The 15,136-nt window shown below is 39.7% G+C and overlaps 1 pseudogene; it reads right to left on the reverse strand.

The window, feature by feature from the left end:
- Positions 1-4,515: 4,515 nt before the first annotated feature.
- Positions 4,516-12,838, reverse strand: LOC114883968 (annotated as a pseudogene).
- Positions 12,839-15,136: the final 2,298 nt, after the last annotated feature.

Consider the following 15,136-nt stretch of genomic DNA (forward strand, 5'->3'; position numbering starts at 1 on the left):
CCCCCCCCCCCCCCCCCCCCCGCTTCCCTGAGTGAAATGGTTTCAGGGTGGACGTGCAGTTGAACTAAGTCAGCTTGAGGGTGGAGTGTTCTGAACAAAAGAAACCCAGCATCCAGATGGAAGCAGCTTGAGTGGAAGCAGTCACAGGGGCTGCAGGGCAGAGGCTGGGAGCCTATATCTGCTAAGGATGTAAGATTATCTCAAAAGTCAGGGCCTGGGCTGCTCGTCTTTGACATGCCATTTGTAAGATCCAGAACGAGGCTTGAATGTGAGGAGGATGTAAAGGATGCAAGTGATACTTATTTTAAAAAGAAAAATACAGGGCTTCCCTGGTGGCGCAGTGGTTGAGAGTCCGCCTGCCGATTCAGGGGACATGTGTTCGTGCCCCGGTCCGGGAGGATCCCACATGCTGCGGAGCGGCTGGGCCCGTGAGCCATGGCCGCTGAGACTGCGCGTCCGGAGCCTGTGCTCCGCAATGGGAAAGGCCACAACAGTGAGGAGCCCGCGTACCGCCGGAAAAAAAAAAAAAGAAAAAAGAAAAATACAGCAGTCAGCTTGAGTGTCTACACAATCTCCTCGTCTTCCCTGGTCAGTCAATTCTTATAACCAAGGCTGATTCCTGACCGTGGTGCATGATTTAGAGTTGAGACTGTATGATAAACAGGACAGGAAATAAGGTGGGCCCTGAAAGGCTTTAATACAGAGTCTGGGAGGTCCGTGTTCACACAGCCAGTAGGAACCTGAAGGAGAATTCTAAGGCAAATAAGGTTAAAGAATCAGATTTTCCCCCATTCACTCCATATGTCTAGAGTTATGTCTGATTTTTTAGAAAAAGAAGATATCTTCACTGGCTAGTAAACTGCCTGTGACATTTTGGTGATTAATAAATTACTTTGTGGGCTTCCCTGGTGGTGCAGTGGTTGAGAGTCCGCCTGCCGATGCAGGGCACGCGGGTTCGTGCCCCGGTCCGGGAAGATCCCATATGCCGCGGAGCGGCTGGACCCGTGAGCTATGGCCGCTGGGCCTGCGCGTCCGGAGCCTGTGCTCCGCAACGGGAGAGGCCACAGCAGTGAGAGGCCCGCGTACCGCAAAAAAAAAAAAATTACTTTGTTTGTTAAAGATTACATAGAAAATTGCAGAGCCACTTGCTCGTTTTAACTTATTGAGCTCCTTGTATCAAAACAGAAAGATGGGGTCCTCTGCGTCTTGTAGTTGTCTGCAGATGCTGCCCCATCTGACTAGTTGCAGTACAAATAATTACAAACTAAATCTAGTTTAACAGGGGGTCATGGAAGGCACATCCACCACTTGTGTGATGCTAAACATTTTCAATGATTCTTGATGCCGGGATTTCCTCATCTCTAAATCAGAGATGACCACATTTTTCCTAAAATTGTTATAAAGGTTAAATAAATAAATATGTATATATAACACACACATATATTATAAATATATATATAAACTCTTTAATTTCATTTAATCCCACATATATGTAACATGCCACATCATACCATGCTAAATAACGAAAGTCATGGTGCCATGCTTTTCCCCATATGTTGGTGTTCAATGAAAAACCTCATCTACAGGATAACAAAGTAATACCAATTTGTAACTGAATATTTTGCAATATAAGATCCATGGTTTATGACGTCTGAGTGATTTTTAAAGTAAGATGTATAAAAATAACATACATCTTTACTCCCTATAAGCAAGTTCTCTTTCGTGGATTAGGAGCTCTTTATAATTTACAAAGAGAAAACATCCTTAATTTTGGTGGGTCTGAGAACATCAGGTCAGTTGGACTGAGCAGGTCAGTGCTTCTTATATAATTTTGTTTTTATTTTATCGACTGAAATAAGGGTGCTCTCTTGCCCTTTCTACTTCTAAATACCATGCTTAGATTGCATTTCTTGGTTTTTCTTAATGCTTGGTTTAAGCATTAGTTACTGAATTTCTCCTCTGCCCATCCTCATCACATACATGTCAAAAGCCTGTCACTCTCTCTAGTTTAGACTTTATAACTTTGGTCAGATCAATGATTCTCAAACTTTAGAGTGCCTTAGAATCACTTTGATAGCTTGTGTAAATACAGATTCGTGGGTCCTACTCCCCCCTGATTCAGTAAGGGAGGATCCAGAGAATGTGCATTCCAAACAAATTTCTAGGTGATGTCATGATGTTGTTGGACTGGCCGAGGGACCACACTCTGGGAACCACTGGGTGACATAAACATTTCATCTTCACATTGTAAAACATACGTTATAGCTGAGCCCTGTATATATACCATAGTTGCTTTCTGTTTCTCATCGATATATTTTTGTTCTCCCTAGAGTTAATAATTGTCTTTTCACCATTTGATTTAGTTTGTATGCACCTATCATTAAGTTATACCCAAATTCTCTCTCAGTGATGTAAATCTCCCAATATGTTCAGATTCATTAGTTATTTTTAAATATCTTTTTAAAAAATAAATATCCCAGGATTTTTTTTTGACATGCTCCAACGTGGACTGACACACACAGCTGCTGTGTTGAACACCCTACTTTCCAGATTTTGTAGCTTTTTAAAAAAGTATCTGAGAATGTCTTTTTTTCCTCCCCTTTTATTCCATTGAAAGTTGGTTGACTAAAATTCTAGGTTGAAAGTAATTTCTTTTTGAAAGCATTGTTCCATGGTCCTCTGACTTCCATTGTTGCTACTGGGTAATCTGACATTATCTGATTCTTGATCCTTTGCAAGAAACCAGTTTTCTTTCTGGAAGTTTTAGAATCTTTTCTTAATATCCAGTCTTTTGAAATTTTTCAGGGGTTCTAGTGTAGGTCTATTTTCATCTATTGTGCTGAGCACGAAATGGGCTCTTCCAATCTGGAAACTCACATCCTACAAGTCTGAGAAACTTTCTCCAGTTATCTCATGGATAATTTCTTACCTTCTATTTTCTCTGTCCACTTTTTCTGTGACTCCTATGTGTGTATGATGGACATTCTGGAAAAGTCCAATTTTCTTATCTTTTCTCTCCATTTTCTAACTCTTTATATTTTGGTTCTACATTCTGGGAGAATTCTTCAAATTTACGGGCTTTTTTCCCTCATTTTTAATTCTTAACATCTCTTTCTGGCTCTTCTCTTAATATTTTTTTTTGAAGCATCCTGTTTTTGCTTCATGGATGTAATATCTTTTATCTCTTGGAAGGTATTAATATAGGTTTAAAAACTTTTTTTCTCCCTGTACTATCTCTGTGTCCTTCCTGTTACTTTATGTGATTTCTGTCTTTTATAATACAATTTTCCTCAAATATGTGATAATTGTTGACTGTGAATTCTTATTTAAGAGTGGGCTACTAAAAAGCTGACTGGATGCTTTTGTACCAATAAATAGAGTTGTTTGTCTCTCACTAAACCCTCACTGCCCAGGACCATGGAGCCCTGTCTTCTTCCACCTCTGGAGAAACATGATAACTTATGTGATAGAAAGACAATGAGATTTGATATGAAGATCTGCATGTAGGGTCCTGAATCTCCCCCCTTAGAATCTGCATGAGCTTGAATAGATGTCTTGCTTTCTCAGTGTCAATCTGAATGCTTAGAACAGTGTGTGGCACATGTCATACATGTAATACATATTTGTGGAATGAACAGATATCCTCAACTGAGAAATGAAGATCATAACACCCTCCTCCTCACTTTGTGGAGTTATTTAATTAAGAGAGTATGTCAAAAAGTCCCTTGAAATTATCAAGTGCTACTCAAATTTCAGAGGTTATTATCAAAGAGACGCTAACATTTATTGCACAAGTGCAGTACTGTAGGGAGTGTGCTGTACTGGTCAGTTTCACTGCAGGCATATCCTTCATAATACATGTGTAAGTATGGATGCTGTGCTTCTGTAAAATGAGAAGCATTGGGGTTTTTTTTAGGATAAAAAAGACTTAATTTAATTTTTTAATAAAGTATAATTTAAAAAAAAGATTAACCCAGGAAATCATGGTCGTTGGTGTTTGCAGATCAGGAAATAAAATATTTCATCATCACACAAACACCTTATGTATAAACCAGCTTACATAAAAATGAAATTACTGGGCTTCCCTGGTGGAGCAGTGGTTGAGAGTCTGCCTGCCAATGCAGGGGACACGGGTTCGAGCCCTGGTCTGGGAGGATTCCCACATGCCGCGGAGCAACTGGGCCTGGGAGCCACAACTACTGAGCCTGCGCGTCTGGAGCTTGTGCTGCGCAACAAGAGAGGCCGCGATAGTGAGAGGCCCGCGCGCCGTGATGAAGAGTGGCACCCGCTCGCCGCAGCTAGAGAAAGCCCTCGCACAGAAACGAAGACCCAACACAGCCAAAAATAAATAAAATTTTTAAAATGCCCTTATAAAAAAATGAAATTACTTACAGTGTGAAGCCTAGAGTATACTCCATTCTTTGTTGTTCTGATTAGCATAAGCAAACGTATAAGTTCCTTCTTATATCTTGAGAATGAATGATGGATGTTTGTTTGAACCACCAGGGTTTCTCCTCATAGCTGAAGCCGTTTTATAGTGTAGAAATTCCTTTTCCATTATTAAGAATGAAAGTCCATTCTCAAGTATATGTGGTCCAACAGCTAGCACTCTCAGGATTTGTTGCTTGTCTGTGATTAATACCAACGCCACCTTCTGTTAGCCGGTACCCTCGTGGACCACGCGGAATGGCATTTGTTTTGCAGCTTATATTTAGGACACTTGTTGCAAGGTTAAGACCTACTTCAGAAAATGAAGCTTCTTTAAACAACTCTTTTAACTCTTGATCAGACGTAACCTCCAGTGCATTTATCCTACTATGGCAAAGGGCTTGTGTATACTTTTTCACAGAATCCGGCCCTTCTGGTCCACAAACAAACTTTGTTACTTCTGCAGCAAGTCGTTTCTGAGGACGCTGATTTTCTGGCTCTGTGACATGCTGCTGCATTATGTCATTAATCTCTGGAAGGGGTGGAAAAGTGAAGGGCTTTTGGTACCTTTCTATTGAATCATCTTGCTGCCTGACAACTGATACAATTCAAAGGGAGGTATCTTAACTCCGTGTAGCCAAACAGCACTGTCAGATGACTTTCATGGTTTTGATCCACTTGTAATTAGGGGAACAGTGATTCCAAATACGTCTTCTCCAGTCATCTTGTGGATGAAATCATACCCGGACATGAGATTGCTTAGCTCATCAGATCCACCCAGCCGGATCAACAGCCATAACGCTGGAACAGGTAGTAGAAGTTATAGGCCTGGAGCATTCAGTATAAGAAGAACTCGTTCACAGGCCTGGAGCATTCAGTATAAGAAGAACTCTTTCGACCTCATGATCTCAGGGCTCTAGTGCCGACGAGTCTGGATGCTCATGTGCAAGCGTCCGCCCGCAGCTGCTCGGAAGGGCGTAGAGTACTGCGCTGTGAAGCTGCAGGTCGGCTCATCAGCAAAGAAATGCTGATCAGCTGCTGGAACCCTCTGCGCAGGCGCAATGGCCCCTCCCACCTGCGCAATCGCTTTGTAGGTAAAGGGGCGCAGCTGCGCCAGCAGATGGCCCACAAGAGGCAACAAGTCGGCCGTGGAATGAGGCCACAGTAGATGGTCTGGAGAAAGCTTCCCGCCTTGCCACAGTGGAAGAGCTCTGGCAATTCTATCCTCATACCCCTTTTGGGGGAGAACTTTTTTTTTTTTTTTGCGGTACGCGGGCCTCTCACTGTTGCGGCCTCTCCCGTTGCGGAGCACAGGCTCCGGACGCGCAGGCTCGGCGGCCATGGCTCACGGGCCCAGCCGCTCCGCGGCATGTGGGAGCTTCCCAGACCGGGGCAGGAACCTGTGGCCCCTTCATTGGCAGGCGGACTCTCAACCACTGCGCCACCAGGGGAGCCCAGGGGAGAACTTCTTGAACAGACCCCCGGACTCCTGCACCGCCGGCCACCCCTGAGCGCCGGAGTGAGCCTCACGCAGCCCCAGGCGCAAGACTCCTGAAGGGCCTGGGGCTCCAGACCACCTGCCTGAGGAAAAGGACCACAACATGGCAGCCTATCAGAAGCAGCCTTGGAATATGTGAACACTCTCCTGTAGAAGAGCAGGTAGGATTCAACAGAGTGGCAGGATGGGGGAAGATAGGTAATGTACATGTTGGCTTCCTATCAGGAGGAACTCTGCTAGTTAGAACTTTGAATCAAAGAGATGAGCTGTCTTATAGTGGGTAGGGTTCCTGTCCCTGGACAAAGCAGAATTTTCCAGGAACACTGCAAAGGAAAATACCTCCTGGAATGCTGTAAAGGAAATTTCCTGGTAGGGATAGATTACGTCACTAGACTCAAAGTGCTCTAAAACCTTTTTTGTCTTTAAGATCTTCGTTATTACAGAATCACAGATTTTAAAGCTACCGTCAACATTCCAAATGCTAGAAAATAGACATAAATGTTCTCAGTCAGATTTACTTGGGATGTTTTATAAACATCTTTTGAAATGAATCAGTAAAGAAACAAACATTCCCAATATGTATAAATCGTTGGAGCTGATTCTGTCTTCAGAAAATGCAGTTTGATAACTGCTTGGAGAGGTCAAAGTCCCCCGCTGTAGGGCAGTGGCTTCTTCGTTGAGGCCAGTCCTTTATTTGATATTTTCTTGAAGAAATGAAAGGCATTTGGGGAATGCAGACAAGGAGGATGGCGCGCTTCCAGGAAAGAGCACAATTTCTTCCTTGAACGGGCTTGCTGCCCAGAAAACAGGTTGATTCCCATTTTATCTGCAGTGCATCATTCATTTATGTGCAGTGCTGTAGGGCTGCCAGCCTCTGCCTGGATACGGTCTTGTCCCCTGAGAAGGGCTGCATTCATTTGTAACCATCCGATGCTGTTTAGCTGACAAGTCAGCATTTTCACCCTCTTTTACCAAGACCCCAAGAAAAGAAAGTACTGTAAGATCTTCTTTAGCTTTTCAAGGTCGCTTCAGAAGAGAGCTAAAATAAGAAAATATCACTATATTTTCGTTTGAACAGGATTTAAAGGATCAAATAAGCAAGAAATAAAAGAGTGCAGGCTTTAAAGATTGAGTTATATTTTCAGGAAGTGTAAATCAAGGGAGATAATTGCACCTTTTTTCCTCATCTCTCTTGTTGAAATCCAGGTAGAATTGGTGACTAAAAAAAAGGTTACCGAGCTGCAGTGGCTTTGCAGTGTCATTTTCTGACCAATCTCTTCCAGTACCCTGTAGAATAGATACTGCAGTAAAGGGTTATCTAATGGGTTAAAGTTAAGCTTCTATTAATAACTTTGGCTCAGGCCTAAGGTAAGGGGAGAGGGCCCACATAGTTGCAGGTGTCCGATGAATAGTGGTAGAATATCTCAAGAGCAACAGCAATATGTCTCTCACTGGGAGGTTCCCTAGAGCCCTGTCCTAAGTTCTCATCTACCTTCTACCTAGATGGTATCATCCAATGCCTTGTTTTAAATTCCTATCTGAATATTTCCAAACCTCTGTCTCATGCCCATACTTATTTTAAATTTTAGAAACGTATGTCAACTGAGTAATGAACATTTACATATGAATGGATCAAATGAACTAAAAACTAACCTCTCTTTTGGGGAATAGGGCAGAGGATTGAAAATCTTACTCCTCACTTCATCTCCACTGGGGTTCCCTATACACAATGTATAAGATATATACACAAGGTGGAAAACCAAATAGGAATCAAAATACTCTTCTACTGTGGATCAGCTGTTAACCTAACACAGCCTTGCCACAAGGGCTTAACCCAGCCCTCTCTGTTAAAACTGATTTGGAGTGTATGACTCGAGCTTGGATTCCCCAGTGGGATTTCCTGTTCTCTCTCTGTCCTGAAACTAAAATGGCTAAGTCTTCAGATTAGACCCCAGACTAATTACATGGCCTGCCCCTAACAATTAGACTCAGTCCATATTTGTTTTCCACATGGAGGACCAGGACAAAAGTGGAGGACAGGAAGACTGCATAGGGTTCTGAACTTCATTTTGCACATGTTTTTTCTTCCCATTCAATACCTTTCCTCCACTGCCTGATGAATTTCTAATCATTCATCTTGATTAAGCTTAAATTTCACCTTCTCTGAAAATGCCTTGATATAGCAAGCTTTACTTATCCATTGTGCTCCCATAGCATACTGGTGCTGACACCGTGGCTCTTAGAAATATTCTTTGTCCTTGCTGGTTCTGCTCTGCGTGGTGGGGGACTGGCTTTTCCAGGCTGCATTCTCCAAGCTCCTGTATAGCAGCTGAAGCTTGTGGCTGGCATCCCTGGCAGGAGATGGGGGATGGGCTCTTCCCTTCCCTCCCTTCATTGAGTGACTTTTCTAGTAGTGAGTATGTTCCTTCTGAAATTCCTCCCTCTTGACATGCTTGCTTCTGTTCCAGCTCCAAGTGGGGAACCCTAGCTCTGGTAACAACATGGTATTAGTTTCCTGGGGCTGCTGTAACAAATTACTACAAATTTGGTGATTCCCAACAATAGAAATTTATTCTCTCCCAGTTCTGGTGGCCAAAAGTCTGAAATTAAGGTTTCAGTAGGGATAAGCTCCTTCCAACAGTTCTTGAAGAGAATTCTTCCTTGTCTCTTCCAGCTTCTGGTGGTTCCAGGTGCTCCTTGGCTTATGGCAGCATTACTCCAATCTATGCCTCTGTCTTTACATGGTGGTCTTCTCTTCTCTTTCTGCATCTTCTACTCTTGTCTCTTGGAAGAAAATTTTTCTGGATTTAGGGTCCACCTGATTAGTTCAAGATAATCTCATCTCAGGATCTTTAATTACATCTGCAAAGACCTTTTTTCCAAATAAGATAATATTCACTGGCTCCAGGTATTAGGATGTGGACATATTTTGGGGGAGGTCTACCATTCAACCCACTACAATCACTTCCTCTCCTTGTTTCTCCCATCTATGATTGGTAGAGACTGTCTGCTTTGGAAAATCTCTAGGTTATCTTATTGTTCACTCTTCAGCTGCTCAGATCCTGCCTCTTCTGAGTAGCCAGCTACTTACATTTTCTCTGTTACAAATATTTGAAATGGTTATAGTGAGATCCTGATGGATATATATAGTGATTTTTATATGTGTCTATTATACACTCATAATACAACATATTGTCATGCTTTGTTTACATGTCTATGTCCCTTGGTATGCTGTATAACCTTTGTTATTTTTCTTTCTGTCCCCAGGACTCAACACAATCCCTAGTTTGGAAAGTTTTCAACAAATAATGGATTATGAACAATGATCTGAAGATGAAATGAGAAAAATATGCTTAATAGATCTAAAATCTGCAATGAATATATTATAAAGTGTCCATTGAAACTATTCAAAGAAAATGGGACCTTCGACAAAACAGCATCACTTGGAGAGAAAAATATCTTTATGTGGACAGAGAAATTATTGGCTCTTCAGAGTCCAGTATGGATAATCACCACAAAACAGTGAGTCTGGCAGAATTTTTAAAATATTTCTTAACACCTTCTTATCTCTCAGAGTTTCACTCGATACTCATTCACGTCAAATGCTTTCCAAACTTCCTCTTTTTACCCATAGTCAACATTTTCAATAAACAATCTGCTTCTAATTACCACTAATAATTTTAATTGGGGAGTGGGTGTTCTTTATGGATATTATTGTTCAATGAATAATCTTTTCTATAGACTGTTATCTGGACAGTCTTTTAGAATAAGAGTTCCGGTGATTTTACTCCCTTTTTAAAAGTCTTCAGTGGTTTTGCATTTTTCACCAAAAAGGTCCAAAGTGGCATTCAAAGCTCTCTTTCGTCCTTGAGCACTCAAATATTCTCTCCTACTGTGCTTGTGTGGATTACTGACAGTCGACCAACATCCCTATGGTCTTTGGTTCATATACCTTTGCACTTTAATCCTCCACATCTGGGGAAATTTGACAACAGTTCTGCTTGTTTCAACTTTCTGTGTTTTTAAAACCATTATACCGACCTGGTTAAACCTTGGGAACTAGATAGATTTGGGTTTGAACTCAGATTCTATTTATTGACCACGTGTGAACTTGAGAAATTCAGTAATGTCTTGGAACTTTGGTTTTCTCATTTGTAAAATGGAGATTTTCATACCTACCTCAGAGTGTTATTTCTAGGATTAAATGAGAAAATAGATGTGATATGCTTGTCACACAAATACTTGAAAGATGGTATTATTCTAATCTTCTGTCAAAGATAATTTTCTGATTGAAAGCTTTCCTGATTTTTCAAACATGTTTCTTACTTTAAAATTTGAAAATACATTTTATTTTAGTCCTCTTTTAGTATTTATATTACTCAAAGTTAAATTTATCTTTTAAATCTAACCCACTCACTATATTGAATAGAGTATTTATGATTTACATTTCTCTGTACCCTTTAGAACAATCCTGTGTCCGGCACATAGTAGGCATTCAAAAAATTGTTGAATCGAATTCATCATCAATCCATTGAGCTGATAAATTGCAGTACGTTCCTGCTCTACGCTCCTTGTTCTGAAGGGCTGTGCTCTACACATTAATCTTAGAATCACAGGGATGTAGGCCCTGAAGCTGTGGTGTCTCAGTTTCATTATATTAATGAGATAGCTCAGAAGATTGGAAATAGAATGGTATTTAACCATTGATTAGCCATCAGAAGTTTTCTGAGGTGCTGAAGTATATGTTCTATAATTTCAGAAGCACTAATTCATTTTATAAAAGCTACTTAAGGGTAGGTTTTCCACAAGCATTAATCAGTTGGGTCACTCTTCAGTGTTGAAGCAAACAATAGCCTAAACCACTTGTTTCTTTAATAAGTCCAAGTGGTTTGGAGTCAGGGAATTTAATAAGAATGCATTATCTATTAATTTATTCACACATAAGAATACTTATCATTTACTCCTTTTATTCACTCATCCATATTTTAAGAACTGAAAACATGGTATTTGAAAGAGAAATTATTTCTCTAGTAGAGCCTATACTATTTCTTTGAGGTATTTTGTTAATATTTAGGATTTTTATTGCTTCGAGTATATACATTTATTACAATGTCACATTTTGTTTAATCTTAATATTCTTTTCCTGAAAATTTTGAGTCATTAATATAATACATAGGTTATTCAATTAGTATTAATATTCCTTTTGTACTCAGGCATATTCATTTCTGTCTTGTGATAACTGAATACTTTTAGTGCTGAGACCGCGAGAGCCAACCAAATGCCCCAGGGTGCTGATCAGTTGTATAACATCCGATAATATTCCAGCATCCCACACATATAACCTTTGGTTGATGCCCTTGATGTTACCACCACAGTAAGACTGTGCCAGGTGTCCTCTCAGTGGCTTTACTGTGGACCCTTTGATGTCTGATGAAGGGCCTATTGGGGATGAAAGATGTTCTCAGTGACTTGAGTTGTCATAACTAAGTCTTAGCCTTTTCCCAAAAATCTATGGGTGATTATCTTGAAGTCGTGTAAATAAGTTGAAATCAGGTCTCAGCAATTGCAGTCACACCCGCACCTTTCTTTTTTACTCTCCTCCAGGGAGAACATTAATGGATTGCCAGAATTTCATTTGCAGAGACACTCAGAATCATCTTAGAGTCATATTTAAGATTTCATTTGATTTACCTTATGGCCATACCTCACTAATAAACTTCTTAAATGTGATTCATATCGGAAGCTTTTATGCCTTTGAATTCTATCAGTTTGCAGAAATTGCTTTTTTTAAACTTAACCAGTGGATTCTTCTTCCTTTTAAAACAGACTTATTGGGATTTGATTTATACACTATAAAATTCAGCCAACGTAAGTGTACAATTCAGTGGTTTAAGTATATCTACATAGTTGTCCAGTCATCAAGATATAACCTTAGAATATTTTTATAACCCTGGGAAAAAACCTTATACCCATTAGCAGTCCCTCCCCATTCTGTTCAGTCTCCACTATCCCTAGGCAAATATTAATCTACTTTCTATTTCTATGGATTTGCCTATACTGGACATTTCATATAAATGGAATAATGCAGTATGTAGTCTTTCATGACTAACTTCTTTCATTTATCATAATGTTTTCAAGGTTCATCCTGATTTTAGCTAGTCCTGTGTTTTATTCCTTTTTATTGCCAAATAATATTGCATTGTATGGATAAACCGTATTTTGTTTATCCATTAATAAGTTGATGGACATTTGGGTTGTTCCATTTTTGCCTATCATGAATAATGCTACTACGAACATTTGTGTACAAGTCTGTGTGTGGACATATGTCTTCATTTCTCTCTGGGTAGGTACCTAGGGGTAGAATTGCTGGTTCATACAGTATCTCTGTGTTTGATATCATGAGAAACTGTGAAAGTATTTGCAAAGTGAATGCACCAATGAATTCTTATTTTTAGTGTTAATATTGGTCTTACTAATTTTTATCATTGATTGCTCTGTACCATTTTGCTGTGATGACCTTCCATTTTCCTTGTAACTTCTTATTTGGGTTTGTGATGCTTTAACATTCTGGTTTCTTTCCCTGTCTTTTCTGTGACTCTTTTCCCCTTCCTGCAAGCAGTTTTGTTCCTGGTTCTTCTCTCTTTCTACCTCAGCGTTTTCATTCAGCAAGGGATACTTCACTTCTCTGCCTTGTGATGATTCAAATCAGTTACCCCATGATTTAGTCTTTCCTAAGTTGCAGTCACACGGTTCTGATTGTTCTTTTAGCACCTCTACATAGCCGTCTGGTTTCAAATGCAGTATGTCAAGAGAGCTCATCATGTGCTCTGCAAAGCTGGTCTTTTTTTCTGATTGCTGTCTTTTGAAAATTCCTCTGCTGTCCTCACAACTCAGACTTGAAATTTCAGTCATCTTTTATTCTTTCTTCTTCCTTGTCTCTTTTGCCTAATATTTGCCGACTCCTGTCTAGTTTATGTGTCTATCACCCTCAGAGATAGTCCCTTTCTCTGCATTACCCTCCCACTGCTCTGCTTTGCTCAAGCACCCTTATTGCTCAGTTTGACTTCCATACATTCTCTTTAATTGGCCCACATAATTGTATTTTTCCTTTTCCTTTTTCCCAACACTTTACATTTACATCTTAATAGTTCAATCTCATTCCTATGACTCCTCTCTTAAAAATCTTCAAAGGTTCTATATTATCCTCTAAGTAAAGAAACGATTCCTTAGGTGTACATTCAAGTCTCTAACATATAGTCTGGTCTTCACTGCATTCCTGCATAGAGCTTATGTTTGAGTCAATCTCAGTTCTCTTTGTTTATCCACCAAGCTTAGTATTTTCCTGCCTCCAGCTTTGCTCATGCCTCTCCTTGGGGTGCCCTGTCACTGAATCTACGGAAGCCAGTTCCTCAAGGCCCTAATAAAATGTGTCCTCCTTCACAATGACACCCATGATCTCACTAGACTGAATTTATGACTCTTTACTCTCAACTCTCACAATGCCTTTTTCAATTATTTATTACAGTCATTTGATATACATCTAACCTTCCCTCTTTAAATCTATGGTCCTCGAGGGCAGAGGCCATGGCATATTTATCACAATTAGAGAAGTTGCCATTTCCTGAATATTTACTATGACCTGGGCTTTGAACTAAGTATTTTGTCTGCAGTATTTTCTTTAATTATCAAAACAGTCCTCTGAATTACGCATCTTTTTAATCCTCGTTTTATAGATGAGGTAGTTAATGCTTAGAGAAGATAAGTAACTTCCTCAAGGCTAAACAGCTTGTAAATGACAAAGCTGGAATTTTAGCCTTCTCTGACTCTAAAGTCTCTGTAATTAACTAGGACTATGTCACTTTCTCTACAATACCTAATTTAATAAATGCCAGTTAAGTGAATAAAAAATGGTCAGTAAGGGCTGCTGAAAAGACACATAAGGTTTAGTAGTTAGATTTTAGTTCATATTGAAGTTCTAATTCTTTCTTTGGAGTGAATTATTTACCATGTCCGAGCTGTTTACTCATTCATAAGGCAGAGGGAAGAGATAATAGTCCCTGCCGCACAAGGGCATTGTGAAGATAAATGAAACAATGTACAAGATGGCATGTACTAGTAGGCTCTCAGTAAATATTAGTTGATAGTAATAAAAGTAAATTTCCATTTTTACTAATCCTCCTTGATAAGGTTGGCTGTCCTTGAAGGTAGCAAGATGAAAGGAGAGGCATGCAACCATCAATAACCATAACAATTTCACAAAATTCACCCCACCAGGAAATAAATTTTATTATCCACTGTGCAGTCATTCATAGTCATTGACCTAAAATGGAACTAACAAACTATACGATGCTTTATAGTTGAGTGCTGTTTTTACTTCATTTATATATCAATATCTCTAACTACCTATCTATCTACCTATCATCTATCTATTGTTTATCTATCTATGGGTTTAAGTATAATAGCACTAAATTGACCAGGTAACTGTCACTGGGTTTCTAGAAGTGACATTTGGATAGTTCAATCTTTATCAAGACATCGACCTTCTCTTCTGAGCTCCAACTCTGTTCTTGTTGATATCCCTCAATTAGCCTCAAATGTGCAAGTAAAATTTGATTCCCTTTCCTCTAATCTTGTTTTTCGGGGTAAGTTTCTCTTTATCTCGCTGACCACAGTGATTCATGATTGCATGTCAAATGCTTCTAGACATTGGTGTTCATGAGAATATTGTCACCTCTATCAAGGCCTTTTATCAAATGAAAAATTTTAATTATAATGAGTGTACACGCTTTCACCAAATTGTACTATTTCTTACCGTTACCCTTATTTTCATAGAATAAATGCCCTTTGACATTTTATAAGATCCCATTACTAATCAATGGTTGAAGAAATTCTGAATCTTATGTTAACTCCTTATGTAAGATGAATCCTATTCTCAATACCTTTTTCTTTATAAAAACAAAATCAAAGACTTGTTTAAGACACTTAGGGAAAGAGACAGTTCTCAAGCAGGAGGTGAGAAGAGGAAGTGAGGGTGAGTGTGATATGGAAATACAGAGTTAATTTTCTGGTTGCTCCGGCTATCTGAATATGGGTAAGGTACATTAAGATGTCACAGTAAAGATGAACTTTGTCAGTATATTTTCAAGTCCATGACCGAGGAATTGTAGGTGGAGAATTTTCTATGCAGTTCCCATTCTGTTGATATTCAGG

The sequence above is a fragment of the Monodon monoceros genome, unplaced genomic scaffold (genome assembly GCF_005190385.1).
Source record: "Monodon monoceros isolate NGI ecotype Baffin Bay Population unplaced genomic scaffold, NGI_Narwhal_1 Super_Scaffold_5, whole genome shotgun sequence".
NCBI classification, from domain to species: domain Eukaryota; kingdom Metazoa; phylum Chordata; class Mammalia; order Artiodactyla; family Monodontidae; genus Monodon; species Monodon monoceros.